Genomic DNA, 23083 nt, shown 5'->3' on the forward strand with positions numbered 1-23083 from the left:
AACCCAAACCGACCCATGAACACCCTTACTTGCACCTCTATGGTTTTCCCTCTTATTACTCTTTTTTTAATCATACCATCATTTAAGAAAAGTATTAAATGCATAAGAAAGATCTTATAAATTGAGAGTAGATAGCTCCTAATTTCTTGCTCAAACACTTTCATTTTCAAACAACGTATTTTCAAAACTTCTCATCTATTTTCAAAACTTTCATCTGGTATTTGAAGGGTATTATTCCCGATGAAACTCTTCAGAGACCTATGTGACCTATTGTCCATCTTCACTTCTTCTATTTTCAAATCAACAAAGCATTTAAAAAAGTGAGCTAAGCAATTAAGAGCCCATGGATAACCATGGATACAAAGGGTGCTTAAAACCTTCCCTTTGTATAACCAACCCCCCGAACCCAAAATCTGTCAAAAGGTCTTTCCTGTTCTTTTATGCCTTTCCTAAATGTTGGATAAAATATAAGTCGGTGGCGACTCTTGCAAAAATAAAAAAAAATAAAAAAAAAAGAGCAAGGAGTCAGTTCGCCTCAAAAAACCGAGTTTACAGAACTGGCGACTCTGCTGGGGAATGAAAAAATCTTTTTAAAGAGGGGTTACCTTAGAGTTTTATATCACTTTAATATTTGCTTATACTTGTTTATTTTGTTTATTTTGTGTTTTTTTTGCTATTCTGGATATATGTGTGGTTCTGTTACAAGTGATACATTATGGACAAATCCTAACCCGGATTAAGTACGCATAAGAATTAGGTGGAGGGTATAGTCATGTATGGCATACAAGGAGTTCAGTCCTTAAAAAGCTGGCATGAGAATCCTTCCGCTCAGTGGAGGTTCCTTGTTGGTAATATATGTTTAGCATGTTTCGTAGCGAAGACATTATTGCTTTCATTGAACTGTAGAAGCTGAGTTGGCCGTAGAACCCCAACCCATCCTGGCCTTATTAGGTTGTGGCGCAGAAACTATTCAGGTGAAGACTTGGATTAGTTGTCATGCGGAGAGCCACACTCAGACGAGTTTTTCTTGAGAATATTGCTAGCTCACAAGTTCAGTTGTGCAAGCCGGTAATATCCGAAAAAAAATGTGGACTCTGACGTATCAGTAAAACATGTTGTGCAGGTGATTAACCCTTAGTACTATCCCATGTTTGGTTCTTTGACCTCATGCTCGTGGCGTTGAACTTTGGAACCTACCTTATGTGCACCATGTTTGTGTTACCATTTCTGTATATGTGGCATTCATGCATTCATACATTCATAAAAATCTTTTCCTTTGATTTCCAATGAACTCAGAGGTCTTTTTTTGTAAACATCGTAAGTTTCATCAAACTCAATGGATCTTGGGTGTTGATGGGGTGAAAACTCTAATCCACCAAAATGGATGATTGATTTTGATGATAACTTGATCAATGCTTTAATCCAATGCTTGAATGTTTGCAAATTAATATCTTAAGTTCTTTGAAAAAAATAAAAACAACAATTACATCATTTGCATACATACATCCAGGTTATCCATGAAACTTATCATTGTTTGTCTCCATCCTCAGAGTTGTCTGTCTACCATCGAGCTGATTCTTCCACCTCGGAATCCGCTTCCAGAAGGTTTTAGGTCTGATTTTCATTGTCCTTTCCATCAAGGGGCAGCGGCCATGATTTAGAAAGATGTTTCCCTACTGTTTGCATTTCCTCAGTTGTATTGTTTGCTTTTTAAACTTTTTTCATTCCTGAATGTTAATTTTAATGAAATGAGCATCGTATGTTTGAATTCATTTTCATCTACTATGTCTATGTTTATGCTTCTTTTACAAAAAAAAAAATTCTATTTTGCTTTCTCTATCAAACTTGTGTTTTATGCAAAGATTGGAGGGAGGATGATGACAACGAAATACCCAGGTTGTTGAACTGTATGCTTTCAAATAAAACTTTGCTGACGATGTACAGGCATTGTTTCAATTCCCAAACACTGGAGAAATAAGGAAGTTAATCCCTCGTCAACCCCTTTGAGCCTAGAAGTTGGTGTTTCTTTCTGTACGAAATAACCCACATTTTAACCCGGGGCAGGGTAGTTCCCAGTTAATTTGGTTGTGCATTCTATTTTAAGAGAATCATTCAATGCACCTTTTAATAAGTGTTTTAATCACAAGCTTTCCTCCGCTTACATCAAAGAAATGTTGGAAACGCCGAGCAAAATTCGACGATGGTTCATTATAATCATTAAGCAAGGTAGTCACTATATTTCAAAAAAAAGTATCAAAAAAGAAAATCAACGAAAAGCCTGCTAAGTCAAAATAAAAAATGACTTAGGCAAAAATTAAGGCATCCCGCTGATTGTAAGTTCAAAATAAACAGTTCAAGCAAAAGTTAGGGATATCAAAAGAAAGAAAATAGAGAGAAGTCAATAAATTCTTGAACCACAAAATGTTGTGACTATCAAAAGGAAGAAGTGACTGCCATCACTAAGTTTTCTTGGCTTGTGAACTATCATCATTACAACAGGTAAAATTCCAAAAGTCTCTTAGAACCTGAATGCATATTTTGAATTAACTGAGTTTAGGACTGAAGATCATCACGGAGATGGGGTGGGTTACAAAAAAATTTGAGCCTTATACCTTTTGTTTTTTTAAACCGTGAACCTGGCCACGTTACAACCTTCAAAAGCCCTAATTGAAGCAAGGTTTATTTTGAAAACATACTACAACAAGGTTGCGTAAGCTGACTCCCAAGAGATTTACCAATCATTTATGTTGATACCATATCTTTGCTTTATCTTTCACGTTGATTGTTTTAACCTTTATGTTTTGAACAGTGATTCCATTTTCTTTACAAAGTGACTTTGATTTCAAAAATATGTTTTGAGCATTGCATTAAAATTACCATTCTTGAATGAACAATTTATTTGCAAGTAAGCACTCATCTTCTAGGAAGTTCAAACAGTTGAGAAACTTGATCAGTGATCCTGTTAGGGGCACATTACTTCAAGATCCTGTTGTTCAGATGTTTAATCAAGATTTGTTGATCAGAATATCCTCTGCAAGACTTATACTGGGGCAAGTCTTCCCAACATTCATTTCAAGAGTTGAATCCGTGATCAGTTCATCCCCAACATAGTTCAACTGAAGCCATGATCAGTTAGCTTGCAACAATTATTCAATCAGGGGCAATCTTCTTCAGCAATCCCCAAGCATAGTTTATCAGTCCTTCTCAAAGGATCATTTGTTTAATATAGTTATCAGTGTGACAAGAAGTTTATTCAAGCATCTTCCGAAGCAGAGTTGGTAGAATTTCCGTGTTGAGGAATCAAAGCTCCAATATTGCCTCACAAAAGAGTCAATCCCAGTTGTCATAAATAACTACATTGCATTGAGCATTCATCATGCATAGAAAAATTTAACATCATGCATAAAAACAAATTCATGCTCATTTATATTTTTCCAAGTCTTGTTGTTATCAACATCTTACCTTGAGATCAAAGTCCAACTTACTTGGCATTGACCTTTAATATTATTCAACCACGCTTTACTCTTGATTGATCTTTATTTATATTCCATCATGTTTTATCCTTGATGTTGTTCAATCATGTTTTACTCTTGATGACCTTTGATATTGTCCAATCATGTTTTACTCTTGATTGTCTTTGATGATGTTCAATCATGTTTTAGTCTTGATTGCCTATGATGTTATCCAATCATGGTTTACTCTTGATTGCTTTTGATACTATTCAATCATGTTTTAGTCTTGATTGCCTATGATGTTATCCAATCATGGTTTACTCTTGATTGCTTTTGATACTATTCAATCATGTTTTAGTCTTGATTTCCTATGATGATGTTCAATCATGTTTTACTCTTGAATGCCTCTGTCAATTTATATTCCTTTCCAAATTCATTCATGTTTTACTCTTGAATTATTTCTGATGTGGGTTCCAGAGATTTTTCTTTCTGAACCTCTCTATTGATTTCCTGTCCAGAGTTCCTTTCACGTTTTATTCCTGAAAGCTTCTGTCGACTGTTTCTTTCTTTTGTGAAGTCCGATTCTATTCTTGGATGACTTATACCTTTTCCCCAACGGAGTCTGTTTACTTCTCCCCTGTGGTGTCCTGTTTCCATCTCGTGGAAATCATATGCATTCATAATCATAAGCATTACATTGCATCTCAGGTTCAAAAATTGTGTTTTTATATATATTTAAGTCTCTTCAATCACGTCGAAACGAAGATTTACAATCATCGTGTCTCCGGATAGAAGAAACTTAAATAGGGGCATCTGTTGCACCCCAATTTTTGACCTCTGAGATCCCATCATTTTCTAAGTGTTATGATCATTATTGTTATACCCCAAAATTTGCCTGCGTTTTTTTAAAAAAAAAGAGAAGTCAACAGACTTCTGTCTAAAAATTTGGAGTTTTGTACAATCTTGGATTTTTATTTCATAAATATCCTGATTTTATAAATACTCAATTTTTAGAATTTTTTATACAGTATTTTGGTTCGCTGCTAAATTTATTCTTACATAAACGCCAAATACTGTTTATCACTTCATACACTGTTTATTTCAGATTTATTTTCAGATAAATAATGCTGACGCAGTTGGTACAGAATTAAAATTTGCAGGCGCGGAGTCCGGGTTTCAGATTATACTAGTAACAATTAAATTATTATTGGTTTTATTTCCCACTAATTTTTATTTTTATACTATATTATTTTTTCAAAATCTCTTTCTTTCTTTTCAAATCTCTTTCTTTCAAATCAAATCCTAGCTTTATTCTACACCCCTTTTCTTTTCAAAACCTACCATACTTTTTTTCAAATCCTACTACTATTCAAAACGGTAACACTCCATTCCCAACGTCTCTATCTCTCTCTTTTCACTCTATAAATACTCCTCATTTTTTCCATAAATTCTCACATCAAATTTCACTCATCTCCCAAATTTTTCAAACTTCTATATCATAATTATTTTCTCTTCTTCCCCGGCAAAAATGGCAAAGTGGATGGATACACTTTTTCTTATAGTCATCACTATTTTTACGGTGATCATGTCCTTCTTCTGTCGGCATAGTCCTGAAAAATGCGGACCTGCGATGGTTACACTTCCGATCATCTATTTTCTGTTGTTCATAGCATGGATTATTAATCGTCATATGTAAAGTTTGTCGTATCTTCTGTTTTTCAGAATGTACCGTTCTTTATGTTTACCGTACTGTTCGCTACGTTTTGTTTAGGTAATATTTGTACTGTCAGTATTAAGTATTACACTATCTATTATACCGTCGTTTAACTAGTAAGATAATATTATGTGTGTTTATTGCTAGTTAAATATTTATTTTTCTATGCATTAAATCCCTTTCAATCTTATTATTGACGGTAATTTTGTTCGCGTACAGTGTATTTTAGTTATTTATTATATTTGTGTTTTTCTAACAAATCATGTAAATAATTTCTCACCATTAACACAACAAAAAACAAAAAGAAAAAATTAACTTTAACTGTTAAGTTTTCACTTTAACTGTTATGTTAATACCCGGACAGCTAGTTACCAGTCAAACCCGCTATCAGCGCAATTCTCCGTGTTTGTACCATCAGTCAAATCAATTTTTCGCACTTCAAATTTCCAAGATTTTGTTCTAGAAGTCTTCTAATAATCACGTGATCAACAGAGACTCAACACTGCACAAAAATCAGGTACGCCTAACTGTCTCCTACACAAACAGTCCCTAACTAGGGTTTTTGTTTTTTTTCAGGAGAACGAGTTTTTGAGACCTCAAATGGATTTCATGGATCTCCATATGTCTCAAAGTACCACCAGACAAATTTTCAAACTTTGATTCGCTCGGACGCACAGTCAACAGCTCAAACAGTCAACAGACGACCAGTTTGACCAAAAAGTCAACAGACAGTCAAAAATGCAATTTTTTGTCAACATCCATATTTTGTCAAAAGATTCATCATGTGATCAATGGTTCATCATAATTCATCAAGAAAAGTTCAGAAATCGACAAAACTCAAAATTGCAAAATTAGAGTTTTTTACCTAAAAGTCAACTGAACTTTGACCAATCATAACTCTCTCATATTTATCAGAAAAATTCCAAACAAAGCTCATTCTCAAGGAAATTCAATTCTCTACAACTTTGATGTTGGGACCAAGGTCAAGAAATGCGTCCGCCTAAGAGATATAAGCCAAAACATTACAGGTCATTTTCAAAGTCAACAAAAAGCAGTTTTTTGTCAAAGCCCATATCATCAAGATAACTTCTCCAAATGCAAAAACGCTTCCAAAGTGGCTTGTAGAGGACATCTTGGGCTTTCCAAAAAGTAAAAGAACACTTTCATAGGATCAAAATTGAGGGAGATATGCCTTGATGAAGTTGACCTTTTTTGGAAAAATGCATGAAACAAGTAATGACCAAAACTTGATTCTTTTTCAAAAAGGCCAATTCTTTTGTGATTCAATCTTGATTCTGTAACATCCCAAATTAATTAAGTATAGAAATAATGGTTAAGTATTTGGTTAGGAAGTAACTATATGGCAAACTTGTAGTTTACACTTAGTTGAAGGGTGTAAGGGACATTTCCAATTGTATGAGGAATTTAAGGACTTGTTTGGTTATCTATACCATTCTTCTCATATGCTAAAAATCTGAATGGAGAAAGAAGAAAGAAAGGGGTGGAAACGTGAAAGGAAGAGGAAAGAGGAAGTGTGGACTCAAGTTCCACCAAAAGCATGCATGTGCAATTGGTAGAATATTTTGAGGATTTTGGCTTCAAGAATCAAGCTTGGTTTGGTAATCAACATCATCTCCATTCTCAATCTACAAAATCAGAATCTCCATCACCATCTTCATCATGTTCAGAATTTGTTCTTGAGGTGAGTTCCATTAGTTAGGAATTTGGGGTTTTAAGGGAATTGCATGAAATTGGGGAAATGTGTTTGATTGTGATAGATTCTTGTTGCATGATGTTAGAATATGAATGTGTAGCTTATTTTATGTTAAGAACTGGTAATGTAAACATTTGGGATGTTATTGGGATGTTAGAAGTGATTGGGATTGGGAAGAATTGGAGTTAGTACCTTTAAAATGCAGAGTTTTTGGGCCTGTCAGCAATGTAACCGGTTACATGGCTGATGTAACCGGTTACATGTGTGAAAAAGGGTGAAAAACGCAGTTTTTGGGTCATGTAACCGGTTACATGATTCATGTAACCCGTTACATCACTGTTTGGGCAGCTTTTTCCAAACTTCGGAAATTCATAACTTTTGCATCGTATATCTGATTGACGCAAATTTTATATCGTTGGAAAGCTAGCGGAAAGGGCTATGAGATGCATAAGCTTCCATAGCTCTATCGTACTCCTAAATATTACTAAAATCCAAGTGTATATCTTGTATCTTGTTTAATAAAAGTAGGACATGGTGAAAGATTAGTATGCTACATGTATGATTGACTCTTGGGTTTATATAAACTAACCTAAGTATAATACATGATTAATTAAAGATAATTATGACATGTAATGGCGGATTGAGTTATATGGACTAAGAGATGAAAGGTTCTACAATTAACATAAGTGTTAAAAGGATGTTTACTCAATAAACATAATTGTGAGGTAATTCTTAGAATGCATATTGTGAAGGATTAACGGAGGTCAACTAACAAGGTTGTGCCATGGACAAGGGTTACATTATGGGCATGAGGGTAGTAACCGGTGCGATGCTTGTTACTTATATGTGGTTGTCCTTTTGATGCGATGTCCAAGGATGCTCCCAGACCATATATGAAGGTCCTTCTCGGGTGTGACGCTCGGGATTGATTGGTGCTCTATAGTTCAGGAGTACTCTCCAGGGATGAACTCCCGGGGATGCGAACCAATACCTTCCCCTTATCGTTCTCATTATTGAGGATTCGAATCGTGTGATGCGATTCGGAGTTGATTCCATGGATTTGATGAGTTGAATTGTGCGATGCAATTCGATGAGAATCCATGTTTCCCTGTGGTCCATATTGTTGATGATTCGAATCGTGTGATGCGATTCGGAGTTGATTCCATGGATTTGATGAGTTGAATTGTGCGATACAATTCGATGAGAATCCATGTTTCCCTGTGGTCCATATTGTTGATGATTCGAATCGTGTGATGCGATTCAGAGTTGATTCCATGGATTTGATGAGTTGAATTGTGCGATGCAATTCGATGAGAATCCATGTTTCCCTGTGGTCCATATTATTGAGATTTTGAATCGTGTGATGCGGTTCGGAGATGGAATTTGATGGGTTTGATGACTGGAATCGTGCGATGCGATTCAATGTCAATTCCAGGATTCCCTTTCGCCTATATGAATTAATTACCATGTAGATTTAAAAGGTATGCTTTTGGGTCTTGTTTTGAGAGCAAATAGGCAAGTAATATCTAAACATGCGACATGTTTTCAGAGTATCCAATCGGGTGGTCAGTGGACACTAAATCGTGAAGTTACGAGTTGATAAGCTTTTCTGTACTAGATAGTGAGGAAACCTTAGGATATGAGATGGATCTATAGTTGATGCATGTACCCTATAGAGCCGAGAGGACCCATAAGATAGGGGAACTCACTGAGATTTAGTAATCTCACCCCATTCATCTTATTATTTTTTCAGGTACCATGCAATATCGGGTTTTGCTAGATGCTTGGATCAAGAGCCTTGATCGGATGTCGTGAAGATCGTGCCTAATCTTTTCTTCTGCTGTATATTATTATTACTGTGTAGACATATTCATTGTATCCATCTTTGAGATGATTTATAAATGTATACAATTTATGTCATTGTTCTTGGCTTTTGTTAGTACTCAGTACCTGTTATTAATATTTTACTGATATGATTCTAGACGCATATTGGTAGGGTATTACAGTTGGTATCAGAGCAGGTCGACCCTCGACCTAACTGTGAGGCATCATTAGCAAACTTCTTTCTTCCTCATAAGTGTGCGTTGCTGGCCCGATTCTACTATCATGTTATTCAATTATTGAACTTGATCAACTCACCAACTGGGTATGTGATAGGCAGGATCGCGGCAGAGCCGCCACGAGGACGCGTTATCCCCAAAGTGACTCGTGTGGTAACAGAATTCCAGTAGTAATTATGGACGCGTTATCCCCATAGTGTCACATATGCAAGTTAGATGCGATAACAGTCTACACGGGAGAAGTGAAGGAAGTTGGAGTTTCCAAAGCACCTTATGGGACAAGTGAACCTTTCAAATAGAGTGTATGTTAGAGGAGTCTGTTGAAGTGGCGAAGGTCGGTTGAGTTGGGAGAATATTGGGATTGTCAGACATAAGAGGAGGAATTGTCACGGAATAGTTGACAACCTTGTTGTTGTGGTAAGGTCTAAGACGACTAGGAGTTCCAAGACTTCGATTGGATGGAGCGAACTTTATCTGGATCTCGATAGCAGTGAGGGAAATCTATAAAGCACCTAAGTAGGAATGGGGTAAGGGAATTCCGTGATGGAGTTAAGCTTGAATCCGTTAGGAATTCGTTACTCGAATATGGTGACAGTAGCAGACATGGATAGAGAAATGGATGGATGGAAGACTTTGAGATTTGGACCGAGATATTGGATATTTCTAATTGCTTTGGCCTGGGAAGTACTTGGATGGATAAGATCATTACACTCTGACTCGTTTTGGGAGTATCTTAAGATGCGGGTAGTTATCTAGTGAATGGTTGGTAGAACGAGTGGAAGTGGTGATCTCCAAATTGGGAAATCTGAGATGCCTGATAGGGTGGAAGAAACTACTGCATCTCCTTGTGTATTCTGAAATGCGTGAGTCCTAGAACTACGCTAGGCAGAAACCGAATTGAGGGATATGCAGAGGGCAGCAATCCATGTTCCCTGCTAGTTATGAATCATCTAATCCCGAGTGAAGTCGTCAAGCTACGCTATGCATTGGGTACTTACGTGAACTACACTAGTGGTTGTCTAAAGCATCAGTGAGTTGACCGTAGTAGGTGACTATGAATTGTAACCATGATATTCCTATATGGTGGGAGTTATCATTAGGAAACTCTTGTGCGTGCCCTGTGTGAGTGAGTACACACCTGGCATAGGAACTCGAACCGGATTTGTAGTGAGTTAGATCTAGTTTGTTACGTTCAGAGGAAGTATACCTGAAACGTATGACACTCTTATATCGATCGTGACTATAGGATACGGGTGGAGATGGTTATACACTACTGGGTAGGTTACTAGAGTATATGGCCTCGGAGTTGGACCACCATGTTGGTGCTACCAGATAGGTATGACGCCACAATATCGCTATCGTACACGAGATGCATGAGTCATCTTTCCGACATACGTGGGACATTGTTGATCTGGAATTCAAGCTAAGAATCAGACTGGCGATTCGTGAGACGCGGATCCAAAATTCGCATAAGATAGATGGGATAAGAATCCATATGTCGCGCTCGATGATTGAGGATTATGCGAGTGGGCGACGGTGATATGGATTAGATTCTAATGCTCTGCTTATGAAGAGACCTTGGATGGCCATGACTGCGTGACAAGTTTTAGATTCTACATCATAGATGCTTCTTGTTCCGTTGGAGTTAGTGAATCTTTATGCGTAGTGTCCAGATGGGATGTGTGTGTTGTCTGCATTTCCAACCAACATATTGTGTGGCTATTCTTTAACATTGGTGATCAGGGTTAGGATGGATGAAGTGTTTTGGGTTAGCTGGTATGAGGTATATCTAGGATAAGTATTTGTTGATCCTTAGGAGTGAAGAGATGTCAGTCTCGGTAGAGTAGAGGCGCACTGGTTTTGAAGTGTCGTGGGATTTCAAGAGGGAAATGTCCCAGGGCACGAAGTGTGATCTCTTGCACTGAGGATACGCTTTATCCATTAGAGGCATGACATTGGGGAATACAGCTGAGGAAGTAAGTTTAATGCCAGATTCAGAAAACGAAAGGGTGTTAGGTGGCTTTGTGGATGGAGTGTAACTGAGATGAGTCGTTGATTCAGCCAAGTTATGTGATTTGTTAGAAGTGTTAGCATGCCAATGATACAGAACTGTTTGATTAGAGGATAAGCTATGGGAAAGTCTACAGAGTTATCATAACGATCATATGGTTTGGGAACCACGAGAGTAAGATGAATTCTTATTCGTCGAGTGTTTGATTTCGGAAGTTTTGAGGACATAGTGTATGACGAAGATTGTCTTCTAAGGAGAATTAGTTAAGGATGGGAAAATCCGTAGCGACCTGATTTTTGGAATTTCCCGAAATCGAAGAGTAGTATTTGTAAGAGTGATTAAGACCCTAAATGTATCGTAATTTGGACGAATGTCAAAAAGGGATTGTCACTAATTGAAAGAATATGAGTAACTAAAGTACTGGAAATAAGTGGATTATAGACTCAGCATGACTCGGAGGATTTCAAGAAGTGTGTGACCGGTCGAGATCAGGGTATCATAACTGATAGAAGAAGAACCTAATAAGCATGTAGTAAGTACAAACAGAATGCTTGTGCGATAGAATTTGAGTAGAGATATCTTTCCAAGAGAAACTCAATGGGGTAATGATTTGTTCATCTAAAAATCTCAAGGACCCCATAACCTAGAGAGATGTTGTTGACGGAAAGTCATAAAAGAGACTCTATGGTTGATATGTGATTATGTTCGTGGATAAACTATTGAACTTGTAAGTATGAAGAGTTAGACATGATGTTGTGGCCATTGAAATAATGAAGTCAAGTAAAGGGCTTTGGATGACGCAGACTACTTATAACTATATTTTGTGCAATTAAGAATATGCGAGTAGACTCAGACAAGGGTTACGGATTTACCCTCAGAGTTTATTATTATTTTTGGCGGAACCTTGTGAGAAGTTGTTATATATCAAAATGGTTGTTATGAGATAACCATGGGAATCTACTCTCCATCGGCGAGACGTTGTATGCCATTATTAGAAGTAAGAGCCGTGAGTTACAAGATGGCAGGCTCTTGTGGTTCTGGGTGTCAGTGTTACATCAAGACTGAAAGGGGGAACCAAGTAAAGAGTTTTATTGTACAAAAAGAATAGGCTTGAAGCGATTCAATTAGAAGCCTGGACCGAGGAGTTCAAAAAGCAATTGTATGAAAATGTATGAACTTAGGTGGAAGCGAATCTGAAATGCTGTCGGTAGTAGGAAATGTTGCAACATGAATGTGTAGTTCTGAAGTAATGTAAGAAGCCAAGGGAAAGGAATGGAGATTTGTGATTTGTGTGGAACGAGGATGACCTTATCAAACCTTGAGGACAAGGAACGAAGACTTAGAATGGATTTACATGAATTTCGAAGCTATAAAGACCCGTTGTGGATGAGTAAAAGTTGTGATTCTCAGGAGAATCAATTTCCAAGTATGTCAATACGGGGCACCCATAGGGATGCAATTGCGTAAGGACTAAGGTTTTCTAGTCAAGGATGTTAGGACATGAGTGTCTTGGCAGATTGCGTTTCCTGAGACAGAACAACTTTCAGGTGAAATTGTGTGGTTATCCGAAGGAGGAATGTGAGGAGCATCTCTTTTCCCATTGGAAGAAAATGTGAAGATTTGGTTTTCATGGTGATTTGAAGGAATTCGAGGGCGAATTCTATTTGAGGAGGGGAGAGTGTAACATCCCAAATTAATTAAGTATAGAAATAATGGTTAAGTATTTGGTTAGGAAGTAACTATATGGCAAACTTGTAGTTTACACTTAGTTGAAGGGTGTAAGGGACATTTCCACTTGTATGAGAAGTTTAAGGACTTGTTTGGTTATCTATACCATTCTTCTCATATGCTAAAAATCTGAATGGAGAAAGAAGAAAGAAAGGGGTGGAAACGTGAAAGGAAGAGGAAAGAGGAAGTGTGGACTCAAGCTCCACCAAAAGCATGCATGTGCAATTGGTAGAATATTTTGAGGATTTTGGCTTCAAGAATCAAGCTTGGTTTGGTAATCAACATCATCTCTATTCTCAATCTACAAAATCAGAATCTCCATCACTATCTTCATCATGTTCAGAATTTGTTCTTGAGGTGAGTTCCATTAGTTAGGAACTTGGGGTTTTAAGGGAATTGCATGAAATTGGGGAAATGTGTTTGATTGTGATAGATTCTTGTTGCATGATGTTAGAATATGAATGTGTAGCTTATTTTATGTTAAGAACTGGTAATGTAAACATTTGGGATGTTATTGGGATGTTAGAAGTGATTGGGATTGGGAAGAATTGGAGTTAGTACCTTTAAAATGCAGAGTTTTTGGGCCTGTCAGCGATGTAACCGGTTACATGGTTGATGTAACCGGTTACATGTGTGAAAAAGGGTGAAAAACGCAGTTTTTGGGTCATGTAACCGGTTACATGATTCATGTAACCCGTTACATCACTGTTTGGGCAGCTTTTTCCAAACTTCGGAAATTCATAACTTTTGCATCGTATATCTGATTGACGCAAATTTTATATCGTTGGAAAGCTAGCGGAAAGGGCTATGAGATGCCTAAGCTTCCATAGCTCTATCGTACTCCTAAATATTACTAAAATCCAAGTGTATATCTTGTATCTTGTTTAATAAAAGTAGGACATGGTGAAAGATTAGTATGCTACATGTATGATTGACTCTTGGGTTTATATAAACTAACCTAAGTATAATACATGATTAATTAAAGATAATTATGACATGTAATGGCGGATTGAGTTATATGGACTAAGAGATGAAAGGTTCTACAATTAACATAAGTGTTAAAAGGATGTTTACTCAATAAACATAATTGTGAGGTAATTCTTAGAATGCATATTGTGAAAGATTAACGGAGGTCAACTAACAAGGTTGTGCCATGGACAAGGGTTACATAATGGGCATGAGGGTAGTAACCGGTGCGATGCTTGTTACTTATATGTGGTTGTCCTTGTGATGCGATGTCCAAGGATGCTCCCAGACCATATATGAAGGTCCTTCTCGGGTGTGACGCTCGGGATTGATTGGTGCTCTATAGTTCAGGAGTACTCTCCGGGGATGAACTCCCGGGGATGCGAACCAATACCTTCCCCTTATCGTTCTCATTATTGAGGATTCGAATCGTGTGATGCGATTCGGAGTTGATTCCATGGATTTGATGAGTTGAATTGTGCGATGCAATTCGATGAGAATCCATGTTTCCCTGTGGTCCATATTGTTGATGATTCGAATCGTGTGATGCGATTCGGAGTTGATTCCATGGATTTGATGAGTTGAATTGTGCGATGCAATTCGATGAGAATCCATGTTTCCCTGTGGTCCATATTGTTGATGATTCGAATCGTGTGATGCGATTCAGAGTTGATTCCATGGATTTGATGAGTTGAATTGTGCGATGCAATTCGATGAGAATCCATGTTTCCCTGTGGTCCATATTATTGAGATTTTGAATCGTGTGATGCGGTTCGGAGATGGAATTCCATGGGTTTGATGACTGGAATCGTGCGATGCGATTCAATGTCAATTCCAGGATTCCCTTTCGCCTATATGAATTAATTACCATGTAGATTTAAAAGGTATGCTTTTGGGTCTTGTTTTGAGAGCAGATAGGCAAGTAATATCTAAACATGCGACATGTTTTCAGAGTATCCAATCGGGTGGTCAGTGGACACTAAATCGTGAAGTTACGAGTTGATAAGCTTTCCTGTACTAGATAGTGAGGAAACCTTAGGATATGAGATGGATCTATAGTTGATGCATGTACCCTATAGAGCCGAGAGGACCCATAAGATAGGGGAACTCACTGAGATTTAGTAATCTCACCCCATTCATCTTATTATTTTTTCAGGTACCATGCAATATCGGGTTTTGCTAGATGCTTGGATCAAGAGCCTTGATCGGATGTCGTGAAGATCGTGCCTAATCTTTTCTTCCGCTGTATATTATTATTACTGTGTAGACATATTCATTGTATCCATCTTTGAGATGATTTATAAATGTATACAATTTATGTCATTGTTCTTGGCTTTTGTTAGTACTCAGTACCAGTTATTAATATTTTACTAATATGATTCTAGACGCATATTGGTAGGGTATTACAGATTCCCATATGTCTAAAGGGCATCCACGACCTATCCATGATTCATGACACTTTTATTTCATTTTAATTAAATTTTATTCATTTAAAGTTTAATTAAAGTGAGATAATTCAAAGATATTATCCAAGATGCTCATGTGGTGCAAGCAATGACCATTCAAGATGCTTAAATATATTATTGCAAGATTGAAGAGAATAATACTTGAGTGTTTTAACCATGGTTAAAGAAATGCACTCATTGAAAGAATATTCCATTCTTTTTCCACAAAATTAATCATGACAATTCCAACTTGCAACGCTTCCATATCAAATCATTTGCCTATAAATAGAACTTCATTTTCTTCATTCAGGAGGAGAAAAAAAAGGGAGGAACAAGAGGAGAGCACAACAACAAACACCAAAGCCATAGCATAAGTTTTATATTTTCCAAAAGTTTCAAGAAACTTGTAAAAATCAAGGCTCATTCAAATAGTCACTTTCAATCAATTTCAATCACTCTATTCCACTCTTGGGACATCATAGAGTAAGTACAATGTAATTTTTAATATGTAGTAGTGTTAGGAGTTAATGAATTAAAAACCCCATATTTATGCATTTTTTCAATTTCTCAAAAAAAAATGTTTTAATTTTAGTTTTATGTTGATAAAATGTTTATTTAATTTTTAACATAAAAATATTTTATTTCTTTTCATAAATAATTTATTTTGCTTAATTAATTAGTAATTATGTAAATATTGCTTTTTTATAATTATTTTCAACCAATCAAAAAACTCCAAAAATATTTTCCTTTTAGATTTAGGTTTATATTTTTTTATAATCTAATTTTTGACATATAAAATAATATTTTTCTTGTTAAGTTTAATTATTTGTATAATTATTTGTCTAATTAGCTTGTTAATTAACTTAAAATCAATTCCAAAAAAAAATCACAAAAAGAATGAATTAAGTTTAATTTGTTTTATATTTATATATTATTTGATATTATTTCTTATCTTTTTCCTTTGTCCCGAATCAGAATAAAAGATCAAATATGGCAGAGATTGTATGCAGTTGATTTAAGACTGTTGGAAATTTATCGTGTAGTCGCTATGATTCTATCAAGCTTCTGAATTTTGTCGAAGATCAAAGAAGAGGTCGAAATACTTCTCCATTACAACATAGTTCAAGTCATAAAGAAAATTGGCAGTCTTATGATTTGTATAGATTTTAGAGACTTAAATGATGCAACCCCAAAAGATGAATATCCAATGCCTGTGGCAGAAATTTTAGTATATTCTTCTGCAAAACATGAGTACCTGAGTATGCTCCACGGATACTCCGGTTATAACCAAATCTTCATTGCTGACGAAGATGTTCCCAAAATGGTGTTTCGATGCCCTGACGCCTTAGGCACCTACAAATGGGTGGTGATGCCTTTTGGCCTAAAAATGCTGGGGCAACTTATCAAAGGGAAATGAACTCAATTTTTCATGACTTTATCGATATATTCATGCAAATTTACATTGATGATATTTTTGTTAAGTCTCTTTCAGGAAAAAGTCATGTTGACCATCTTCGACAATCATTTGAAACAATGAGGAAGTAAGGTCAGGAAATGAATCCTCTCAAATTCTCTTTTTGTATGAAGGTCGGGGATTAATTAGGCTTCATGGTCCACAAGAAACGGATTGAAATAAATCAAAATAAGACCAAGGCCATCATGGAAGCAAAAGCACCATCAACGAAGAAGGAATTATAGTCATTACTGGGTAAAATTAACTTCTTAGAGGTTTATTTTGAACTTAAGCGGTAAAACTCAAGCCTTCTCACCATTTCTTCGACTGAAGAAAGAAGGTTTTGAATGGTGGTAAGCTCAACAAGAAGCTTTCGACAAGATCAAGCATTATCTTTTTCATCCTCAAATACTTTATCCTCCATGTAGAGATAGGACTATGAAGTTGTACATATCTACATCTGATGTAACCTTAGGGAGCAAGTTGGCTCAAGAGGATGAAAATGGCGTGGAAAGAGCTATTTTCTACCTTAGTAGAATTTTAAATGATGTAGAAAATAGATGTAGTTCAGTTGAAAAATTATGTCTATGTATATGCTTTTCATGTACAAAGTTAAAGCATTATATAAATCTAGTGGATGTTTATGTTTCTTCTTATTTCAATGTTATTAAACATATGTTATCTAAGCCTATATTGCATAGTCGAATTGGGAAATGGGAACTGGCATTACCTGAATATTCATTAACATGTACGCCTTTAAAGGCTGTGGAAGGAAAAATAGTGGCAGATTTCATAGTCGACCACTCCATAGTCGAGAGTCCTTTAAACTATCTCAAACTCGAGCCTTGAAAATTTATACCTTGATGGCTCTAGTCATAAGAATGGAACAGGTGTGGGAGTCCTAATTATTTATCCTAATAAAATCATAAAAAAATTCAAGTATAAGGTCAAAGGGCTTTGTTCAAATAACGAGGCCGTATATGACGCTTTGATAGCCAGACTTGAGATCTTGTTGGAATTGGGGGAAACTCAAGTTGAAATAATGAGTGACTCCGAGTAAGTTATAAAACAAATCATAAAAGAATATAATTGTGTCAAAGAAAATCTTATCATATATTTTGTGATAGCTAGTAGACTCCTGCCAAGGTTCGAAACGGTAAGTATTCGATATATACCTCGACTTGAAAACCAAGAGTCCAACGATTTGGCCTAGATTGCTTCAGGGTATAAAATTTCAAAAGAAAAGCTACAAGATGCAATCGAAGTTAGAGGAAGGATCTTCTTAAAAGTATTAAAAGAAATTAAAAATCAAAACAAATACACAATAAAAAGAAAATATAATTAAATGGGCTAGGGGGTGTAATTTGAGTTTTCAAACAACTATCACTTAGTTAACAAAATAAATGGGCCAAACAAGCATGGAGGGTGAAAATAACATGCGTGACAAAGGCCAAACAAAATTAAAACATTATTTCAATTTCAGATTTTTATTTCATTTTTAAAATAAAACAAAAATACGTGGACCAATCAGAACACGTCGGCACATATTTTTAAATTTGAAAACTGGCGCCAAAAGCTTCATCAACTCCAAATTTCCCTGACCACCGTCTCCACCATGGACAGTGGTGGCTTTCTCTAAAAATCAAGAACTCTAACATCACTCCACTCCAAATGTTCCACTGAGTCTGAATATCATCATAATTTTCACTAATTCATCACCAATTTTCGTAATTGAAGCAAAACATTCAAGAACCCTAGGTTTTAGATTTAAAATTAAATGACTAATACGCATGACCAATGTAAATTGAGGTTAGGGATATCATTCCTTATAAAAGTACACACACAATAGAATCCAACTTTGCAAGAAATGAAGCTGAATTCTTAGATTTAAAAGTTTAAGAACTTTAACAATCGGATACTATCCGATGCGTCTTCTCAAGGCGTTTCAAAGTGAGAAAAGATCCATATAGCTTTAGAAGAATCCAGATTCATTTGGTTTCAAATCTTACTAGATTGTCCAATCCAAAATCAGCTTAGGTAATGAAGAAGTGAAGTTCAATCTGTGTGGTTTAAGTACTACAGAAGTGTGATGATGCATCCAAAAGCTTCATCATGATGTATATAAGGTGTTTGAAGCAAGAGATTATGGAAACCCACACTAAAATGAAGAATTCAAAAATTGCTCCATGGATAAAAGCTTGAAGATGTATGTAAACTCGGTTTTTTGAGGCGAACTGACTCCTTGCTCTTTTTTTTTGATTTTTTTATTTTTGCAAGAGTCGCCACCGACTTTTATTTTATCCAATATTTAGGAAAGGCATAAAAGAACAGGAAAGACCTTTTGACAGATTTTGGGTTCGGGGGGTTGGTTATACAAAGGGAAGGTTTTAAGCACCCTTTGTATCCATGGTTATCCATGGGCTCTTAATTGCTTAGCTCACTTTTTTAAATGCTTTGTTGATTTGAAAATAGAAGAAGTGAAGATAGACAATAGGTCACATAGGTCTCTGAAGAGTTTCACCGGGAATAATACCCTTCAAATACCAGATGAAAGTTTTGAAAATAGATGAGAAGTTTTGAAAATACGTTGTTTGAAAATGAAAGTGTTTGAGCAAGCAATTAGGAGCTATCTACTCTCAATTTATAAGATCTTTCTTATGCATTTAATACTTTTCTTAAATGATGGTATGATTAAAAAAAGAGTAATAAGAGGGAAAACCATAGAGGTGCAAGTGTGCAAAGTGCTTTTTTTTTAGTTTTATCTTGATTATTAATGTTTTAGCTCAAAGGTAAAAATATGGTCCAAGTGGACAAAAGGAAGATGACGGAAACATAAACAATGCGTCCAAATGGACAAAGAAAAAATAGCAGAAGCATAAATAATATGTCCAAATGGACAAAGAGAAAATAGCGGAAACATAAATAATATGTCCAAATGGACAAAGAGAAAATAGCGGAAACATAAATAATATGTCCAAATGGACAAAGAGAAAATAGCGGAAACATAAATAATATGTCCAAATGGACAAAGAGAAAATAGCAGAAATATAAATAATATGTCCGAATGGACAAAGAAAAAATAGCAGAAATATAAATAATATGTCCAAATGGACAAAGAAAAAATAACATAAACGTAAATATGATGAATGATAAAATAAAGTATAAAGCAAGAAATATAAAGAACAATATAATAAAATGCGGAATTTAAAGTTAATTGTTAGTATGTTAGCACGCGAATCATCTTGAAGCTAGTCAAGTATATCCACGATGTTAGTGAAGATCGATGGTGAGTGAATGATGATCTCGGATTTTATTATTGGAAATTTTTTGATGTATTGTCTTTTTATTTTTCACTTCGTATGCCAATAAACTTGTTCATATTTTTTTATACAACATTGTTCTTATTTTCTTGTATCATTTGTGTATGTAGATATGTATATGGAATCGCAGGCCATGAGAGTGACAGAGGAGTTAGACTCAAACTGTAACACACCTGTAGATTGTATTAGACAAAAATTTCCCTGTCCACCCCCACTGATCGTATGTGTTGCCCACTATTGTGCATGTAGACACCTTCCACCAACATCAACCAATAAAACTCCTAGTCCAATACCTTCAATTACAAACTGAATAATGGATTAGTTGCTGTATTTGGATGAGAATAATACATAAAATCATAATAAGAAAGGGTGTGACTGCTTCATCTTTTGTATTCAACTCTTAGAAAAATAAGATGAAATTACTTGATTATCATAATTTGAATTATTTCATTTTCCAAGTTATTCAAATTGACTACATGTCAAATTTGTTTTGGAAATTATTGTTATTATTAATCCCAATTTTATGACCACATTTTGGGTTTATATGAAAAATGCAACACTCAGTACACCATAAAACAACAAAAAATTATAGTGCCTGTTTGTTTCAGTTTTAAAATGGATATTTTCTTTATAATTTTGAAAATAGATTTTTCAAAACCGTTTTTTAAAAATATTACAAGTTTTTTTATATTCATTTTTTCTAAAATGATTTTGACATCTTATAACATAAACATACATTATTCAAGACCAAAACTTAGTCAAAATCGTAATTTATTAAAAAGTTGTATTTCAAAAATGAATTTTATGAAAATCTATTTGAAATAACTTCAAAATTAAGTAATTTTTTGAAATTTCGATATCCTAATGTTTTTCCCATAAATAGATGAGATATCCAAAATCACATTATAAAAATAACTATTCAAACAAAATTTTCATTTGAAACTTTTATAAAAAGTTTCTTTGTAAAAAAAAGTTTCATAAAATTATGAATCTGTTTGTTTCAGCTTTAAAAAAATAGATTTTTTTTTTATGTTTTTGAAAATAGATTTTCTAAAACTGTTTTTAAAAATATTAAAAAAAAATTATATTCGTTTTTTTTAAAATGAAACACTAATTTTGACATCCAATAACATAATCACACATTATTGAAGATCAAAACTTAGTCAAATTTACAATTTTAAAAAAAAGTTGTATTTTAAAAATAATTTTTATAAAATTCTATTTGAAATATCTTCAAAATTAAGTGATTTTTTAAAATTTTGATATCCAATTTTTTTTCATAACTAGATGAAATACCTAAAACCACATATTAAGAATAATTATTTAAACAAAATTTTCATTTGAAACTTTTATGAAAAGTTTCTTTGCAAAAAAATTTTTCACAAAATTACATAACACTATAAAAATTATTTAAAAAAAAAACCAAAACAAATAAGTCCTATGTAACACTATAAAAGTTATTTTTAAAAAAACCCAAAACAAATGGACCATAAATGTTCAAATTTTTTTATTAAAAAGTACTTATTTAAAGTTCGTCAAACGGTCCCCATAGTAAATTAAAGTTGAATTTAATGGAAACTAAAACGAAGCATGGAAAATTTTAAATGAAGGTAAAATCCAAAATATTTGATGTTACATCATCAAAAATGAATAAATCAAATAACTAGATAAACAAATTTTGAAATAACTAAGTCAGAGTGTAGAATCATTATACGATGATATGATATCTCAGCTTCGTTAGCATTCCACGACTATCACCTATCATTTCCGGTGCTTTACTAATTATTTTTATACAATAAGGATAAATAAACTTTAGACCAAAATCCATGGGAACAAACCATTAACAATATTTTCCTCATTAAAAATCTTATCAGAAAGTCCAAAGAAAGTAAAACTTACTCTCTCCGTCTTACCATAGGTATTTTCTTTCCAATTTTTATATGTTTTAAATTATTTTTCCTTTTAGAATATCAATGTGATATTTATTATTTATTTCCACTAACTTACTCTTATTTATTGTATTTTAATTCATATAACAACTCCACTATCAATTATAAATAAGGTTATTTTAGTAAATAAATACTACTAAAATATGACACCTAACTAATAATATACAGGTGAAATTCAGATGTGATTTTATGTATTATTCTCATCCAAATACAGCAACTAATCCATTATTCAGTTTGTAATTGAAGGTATTGGACTAGGAGTTTTATTGGTTGATGTTGGTGGAAGGTGTCTACATGCACAATGGTGGGCAACACATACGATCAGTGGGGGTGGACAGGGAAATTTTTGTCTAATACAATCTACAGGTGTGTTACAGTTTGAGTCTAACTCCTCTGTCACTCTCATGGCCTGCGATTCCATATACATATCTACATACACAAATGATACAAGAAAATAAGAACAATGTTGTATAAAAAAATATGAACAAGTTTATTGGCATACGAAGTGAAAAATAAAAAGACAATACATCAAAAAATTTCCAATAATAAATTAAGTTTAGACCTGATACAAGGATTAAAAATGCCAACAAAAATGCCAATTTCACAGAAGAATTTCTTGAAGTCTCCATTTTTTTCATTGAATATGTTACTTAGAAGCATGTTTATATAGACTTGGTGAACTCATCTTTAACATTAAATATCATTGATTGATGCATATGAAAGAAAGTGTAAAAAGACTAAATAAGATTTACTACACTTTAAATATTTTAATATATGCGTGTTGAAATAGACTTGAATTATAAAATATTATATTTAAAACTTTTCCTAAAAAATAATTATATCATATGTATATAAAAATTATAAAATTTCAAAATTAATTAAAATATAGTCAAACGGTGCTCTCACTTTTAATTTTAAATAATTCTTAAATATAAAAAACATCCAGCATATATGATTTTAGAAGGAAAAGCTACATAGCTTTAATTAAAATATGTTCTTTAGAGTTTTTCATGTTTTGAGATGCATGCAATAAAATAAATTTAAATTAATTATATATTATATTTACGACATATACATTTTTGACACGTATTTATAACATATATGATGATGTTTAAGATATAGTCAAACGGTGCTTTCACTTTTAATTTTAAAAAATTCTAAAGAAATATCCATCATATATAATTTTGGAAGGAAAAAATTACATTTTTTTTATTAAAATGTGAACAATAGGATTATTCATATCAATAAGATGAGAACATGTGTGCTTATAA

At 34.3% G+C, this 23083-nt stretch overlaps 1 long non-coding RNA gene across 1 annotated transcript; it reads right to left on the bottom strand.

Moving 5' to 3' along the window:
- Positions 1-21981: 21981 nt before the first annotated feature.
- On the bottom strand, positions 21982-22504 carry LOC131656877 (uncharacterized). The gene is made up of 2 exons (XR_009300350.1): positions 22375-22504; positions 21982-22241 (listed from the first exon to the last, which is right to left on the bottom strand). It is a non-coding gene; the product is annotated as an uncharacterized LOC131656877 (long non-coding RNA).
- Between the last annotated feature and the right edge of the window lie 579 nt (positions 22505-23083).

This window comes from Vicia villosa, linkage group LG3, assembly GCF_029867415.1.
Source record: "Vicia villosa cultivar HV-30 ecotype Madison, WI linkage group LG3, Vvil1.0, whole genome shotgun sequence".
NCBI classification, from domain to species: Eukaryota; Viridiplantae; Streptophyta; class Magnoliopsida; order Fabales; family Fabaceae; genus Vicia; species Vicia villosa.